This window comes from Leptodactylus fuscus, chromosome 8, assembly GCF_031893055.1.
Source record: "Leptodactylus fuscus isolate aLepFus1 chromosome 8, aLepFus1.hap2, whole genome shotgun sequence".
NCBI classification, from domain to species: Eukaryota; Metazoa; Chordata; class Amphibia; order Anura; family Leptodactylidae; genus Leptodactylus; species Leptodactylus fuscus.
In genome coordinates this window covers 26905079-26911078 of record NC_134272.1, presented here as the reverse complement: position 1 = coordinate 26911078, position 6000 = coordinate 26905079, and positions in this window count along the sequence as shown.

Genomic DNA, 6000 nt, shown 5'->3' with positions numbered 1-6000 from the left:
GGGGCCACTAATGGGGATAATACTGTGTGCAGGGGCCACTATGGGGGATAATACTGTGTGCAGGGGCCACTATTCGGGATAATACTATGTGCAGGCGCCACTATTGGGGATAATACTGTTTGCAGGGGCCACTATGGGGGATAATACTGTGTGCAGGGGCCACTATGGGGGATAATACTGTGTGCAGGAGCCACTAGGGGGGATAATACTGTGTGCAGGGGCCACTATGGGGAATAATACTGTGTGCAGTAGCCACAATGGGGGATAATACTGTGTGCAGGGCCCACTATGGGGGGATAATAGAACACGCAGGAATGCGTAGGAGGGGGTCGGTCGAGGTCTTCGACGTCGGTTGGGGGAGGGGGGCAAAAGTTCGCCACGGGGCCCCGCCATTCCTAATTACGCCACTGGGCTTGCTGCTGATCCTATTACTGGAGTTTTTCTCGTGATGTGTGAAAGCTCTTGTCCTGAAAATGTAAATACAGTCACGGCCATAAGAAAATGAATATTTCTCCCAGAAAATTATTGGAATTACGTGTTTTATTATATGCATGTTTACTTTGAGTGTATTGGAATAACACAAAAAAAAATGTGGAAAAAAAAAAGCCAATTGGACTAATATCACACAAAACTCCAAAAGTGGGTGGGACAGTTATTGCCACCTTTTCAAAATTGTGGTTAAATAACTTTGTTTCAAGCATGTGATGCTTGTTCAAACTCACTTGTGGCTAGTAACAGGTGTGGGCAATATAGAAAGCAAACCAGATAAACTGTATCGCTAAAATATTGGGACTAGACATATCAAGACTGACCACTGGATGCCAAGGAAGAAGCATGAAGCTTTACTGAGAACAATTGTCCATGGACTTGGAATATGTAAATAGACCTATGATTTCTAACCAAGGTTCTCCAAAACACAGCAAGAGTAATACTTATCATGGGAACGGAGTTGATCTTAGTGCACTACATAGTAACACTGTAGATAAGGATGGATAAATACACAAGTCCATCTAGACCAGCCTATAAACCTTCCAAGTTGATCCAAAGTAATGCAAAACAACCCCATGAGGCTTACGCCAATTGCCCCTGGGAAGAATATGCAAATCTGTCTTCCATGATGTAATTAGGAAGTCAGGTGCCTCAGTGTTGCAAACCAATAGAGGGCGCACACTGGAATGTGCAAGCCTGTCTTCCCTGATGTAATAAGGAAGACAGAATCTCAGTGATATAGCCCAATAGAGGGCGCTCCCTTTAGCATCATGCTCAACCTTCCAAGAGGCCTTTGTTTTGCAATGATGCTGGGATTATTACCAAGTATAGTCTGTCAACCAAGGACGGCCGTTTCGATGGTATTGCATCTCGTCAGCCCAGTGTAGAGAAGACTAACCTGGTAGAGGTGAGAGGCTTAGACAGGGTTAGGGGGATATTGTCACTCCTTGGGGAGAGACCACCATATAGGTGTGTGGAGACTTATTAAGCCTTTAGCACTCCACTTTGCAAGGGAGCATGGGAAGAATATGCAAATCTGTCTTCCATGATGAAATTAGGAAGTCAGGTGCCTCAGTGTTGCAAACCAATAGAGGGTGCTCACTGCCAATTGCCCTGTCAGAGAAAAAAAAATTGGTCCCAGACAAATGGCTTTCTTAATGGAAGTCTTCAGATCGATCTCTTTACACAATATGGCCATAAGAATATGGACCCTTGACATCACACCTATATGAGCTTGCTGTATTCCAGCCCAAAAACAGTTAACACCTGTAACTTAGGTTACACACTTTTTTGTGCGTCAGGACATGGGTGGTGATGTGACCAAATATATCTGGACAAGTTTTTTCTAAAGGCACCAGCTTTTACCTAAAATATATGTCAGAATAAACATGATCTGAATACATGCAGTTAAAATGACAATTTTTCAAATCTTTATTAAAGGTTAACCCTTTTATTCCAGACAATATTCAGACCCCGTAATTAAGAAACTAAATTTTGGACTCATAATTCAAACCTTTGCACAGTATAGGCTTAGCTACGCTGGAAGAAGTCAAGGAAGAAAAAATCCATTAAGTGTTAACCTTTCAGAAGAACTGATTTGTGATACTGATACAAACTGTATTCCTTTACAAGTAGCATAAGAAGGTGGTATGAATAATATACATGTAATATAATACAAATAACTGGTCAATAGGCATACAGTATATCATAGTGTCTGCAAGGGGTCAGATCAGTTGAGGGTTTTTATTTACTCCTCATACTCATCTCAATAACTTTATACCATCAAGGCTGGGCAACCCTTACAACACCCCTATACACATGCACACTTGGCTGAGCTTGTATATATTCTGAATGGAGAGAAGGGATGAAACACCTTTGGTGGCAGCTTATCTCCAGGGAGAACAAAAGGATCAGGTGTTGAAATTCAATATATCAGATCCTCTTTAGATGGCTGAGCGGCCCCCATATACATTGACCATTATGTTGACTTATCTCTAATGTGTATGAGGGTCTTAGAAGTCACTTTTAAGTATTTTCTTCCATCTCCATTTTTTGTCTCCCCTTCAGGGCTTTTTTGTAAACACATGAAGATTCTTATCTATCCTTAAGGGTGCATTCACACTGAGTAAACGCTAGCTTATTCTGAACGTAAAACACGTTCAGAATAAGCGGCGTCTAAAGCAGCTCCATTCATTTCTATGGGAGCGGGGATACGAGCGCTCCCCATAGAAATGAATGGGCTGCTTCTTTCACTCCGTGCAGTCCCATTGAAGTGAATGGGGAGTGCCGGCGTGTACGCTCCGGCATGAGCAGAGCTTGCCGTATACGCCGGCACTCCCCATTCACTTCAATGGGACTGCACGGAGTGAAAGAAGCAGACCATTCATTTCTATGGGGAGCGCTCGTATCCCCGCTCCCATAGAAATGAATGGAGCTGCTTTAGACGCTGCTTATTCTGAACGTGTTTTACGTTCAGAATAAGCTAGCGTTTACTCAGTGTGAATTCACCCTTAGTTCCTAGGTTTCCTTTACACCCACTTACAATTGCAGCAATCCTCCTGAGACTCAAAGGGTGCATGCACGTAACGCCGGGCGTGTATGAGAGCCGTACACGCCGGCGTTACAGCAGGGCTGCCGAACACTTCCCATTCACTTCAATGGGAGCGCTCGTAAACGCCGCTGTTACGAGCGCTCCCATTGAAGTGAATGGGAAGTGTTCGGCAGTCTGCTGTAATGCCGGCGTGTACGGCTCTCATACACGCCCGGCGTTACTCAGTGTGCATGCACCCAAACTCTGGTTTCCCATTTCAGCCACTTTGGCACTTTTCCTTGTCAATATCATTAAAGAAACAATAGGAAAGCAGGGCGTGAGCAAAAACAGAGTCCCTTTACCTTGGAGATATCAATTTCACCAAATATGTAAAAGTCATTGCGACCAGTCGTCTTCGAACAACAGTCACAAGTAGTCTTGTGTCTACCCCACCTTTGGTCTCCCCAGCATAAGGCATGCTGAGCCCCATTAGGTTAACCAAGCCCAAGATCTCCTGGAGTTTAGCAGATGTAGATATAGTGTGGACCTGGCATCTATTCATTGGTTCCATTTATTATATTGGTAAGGTAAACTTTCTTGGTCATGCTGATTTAGTTAACCTGCCCTGCAATGGGAGTCTATACCTGTTCATAAAGATATAGAGATCACTTGGTGGAAGGATCCTCTTACATATAACCCTCAATGATTTATGTAGGACTTGTAGATGTAGCAATTAGAGATGAGCGAGTAGTACTCGATCGAGTAGATATTCGATCGAATACTACGGTATTCAAAATACTCGTACTCGATCGAGTACCACTCGCTATTCGAATGTAAAAGTTTGATGCAGAACCAGCATTGATTGGCTGAATGCTATACAGTCGGCCAATCAACGCTGGTTCTTCTCCTGCCTTTAGAAGTCTTCTCCGTGCAGCTTCCCTGCTGCGTCTTCCGGCTCTGAATTCACTCTGCCAGGCATCGGGCCAGGGCAGAGCCAACTGCGCATGTCCGCTTGTAGTGCGGGCATGCGCAGCCGGCTCTGCCCAGGCCTGATGCCTGGCAGAGTGAATTCAGAGTCAGAGGACGCCGCGGGAACGCTGCATGGAGAAGACTTCTCGGAGGATCCAGCCCGACCCTCACTCGTGGACTTGGTAAGTATAATTTGATCGAATGTTGCCTACCCCTGAAACGAGAATTTTGCCCCCATAGACTATAATAGGGTTCGATATTCGATTTGAGTAGTCGAATATTGAGGGGCTACTCGAAACGAATATCGAACCTCGAACATTTTACTGTTCGCTCATCTCTAGTAGCAATGTAATCTATGGCAAATACTTATAATTACAACCTATCAGCAGAAATACAGCGCTAAATACGCCTAGAAAATGTTTATCTATGTATTATCTATTCCTCCCATGATGACACCCTCCCTTTAAGGCTAACATCTAATCCTCCTGGATTTATATTTAATAAATCCGGAGCCTTTAATGCTCCCCAAGGTCTTTTGTTTTATGCTGTAATATTGGCCAGCTGTTGTGTCATTGCCGAGGACAGTGCGTCAATCACAAGGATGTCTCAATTACTTTGTAATTTTGCAAGCATAACATCTGCCAATAAAAAAAAAATCCAGCCTGCGCCTTGACAAAGACTAAGCCAGCTCCAACGTTACCGTGATTCTGTAAGGCCAGAAGTGGTGTTTCCGTATATTGCTTTGTGGTTGCTGGTGGCGGTGATGATGCGTGAAAATCAGACTGCAGTAAGAACAGCTCGGGGCACACAACGCACCGTGACGTCTAGTCATTGAGAAGCTTCCTATGGTCCCTGGTCCAGAGGGCTGGCAGAGCTAGGACATATTGTTATACCCGGTCACAAGACATCCTGCTAATAATTACTGAAACTAATTAAACTATGACATAATCCACCTCTGTTTGTTCGTCTAAGGCAAACAGCTTTTATTATTAAAGAAGTCTGGCTGTGGCTTCTAATGTACAAAAATATTATTGCTCTTACTGACTAGGTTAATGGATTTACAATTATGTAAGATTCATTATGTTGTTTTTCCCAAGACTCTGCTTCGGTATTCTATGATGAAACATGACAAGCGGAGGCGCACGAGCAGGAATTCTTCCATGGTTGACATATTTAAAGGGCTGTAAGCTCTTCAATTATTTTCCTATTATGTGCCCCTCCTCCCACCATGCTGCCATACTGTCAGTGGCCTCTTTTTACGATGATAAATATTTCATTGCACAAAAAATCCAGAACTCTGCCATTGGAATGACCCAGAGGTTGGACTTCTAAGTCTGGGTTCACATCTGTGTTTTTCTGCTCAGTCATTGGAACAGAAAAACAAACATGATGATCAAACTTCAAGCAGCAGAACTATTATAGTATTTTATCTGACACTTCTCACATATCTGGTGACTCATATATCAAACCCTTCTGGAGAGCGGGAGGATAAACTTATATCTTCCAGCCAAAATATCACGAAGAATAGAAAGCATAGCTGTTAGGGAAGTGCAGACAGAAGTTCCCCAGTGCTGTGGATGAACCCTGGAGGAAGGGGCACAAGAGACAGTGAGCCCTGGTCTGAAACTCCCCACTGTCCCTTCCTGCTGGCCGGTCCTATCCAATGTAATAGGCGACAACTGGACGACATTCCCTTCCTAAATACGTGACACACAAAACGCGGACAAGACAAACAATAACAACAACAAGGGAGGTCAGCTAGCCAGGGGTCAGTCGAGTGATGCAGTGCCAAAATCGATATCCAAAAGAGTAGTCAATAGGGAAAGCTAGAGGTCAAGAATCAGAATACATGAATAAACAGAAAGAGAAAAGCCAGCATGCACAAGGCAATAGCAAGCACCAATGTGAATGTGAGCCAAGAATAAATAGGGAGGATGAACCCGCCCTGGACTTGATAGGAAGGCAGGCTGTCAAACAAATGGCAAGACTAAATTTAACTATCAGAGGAGCAG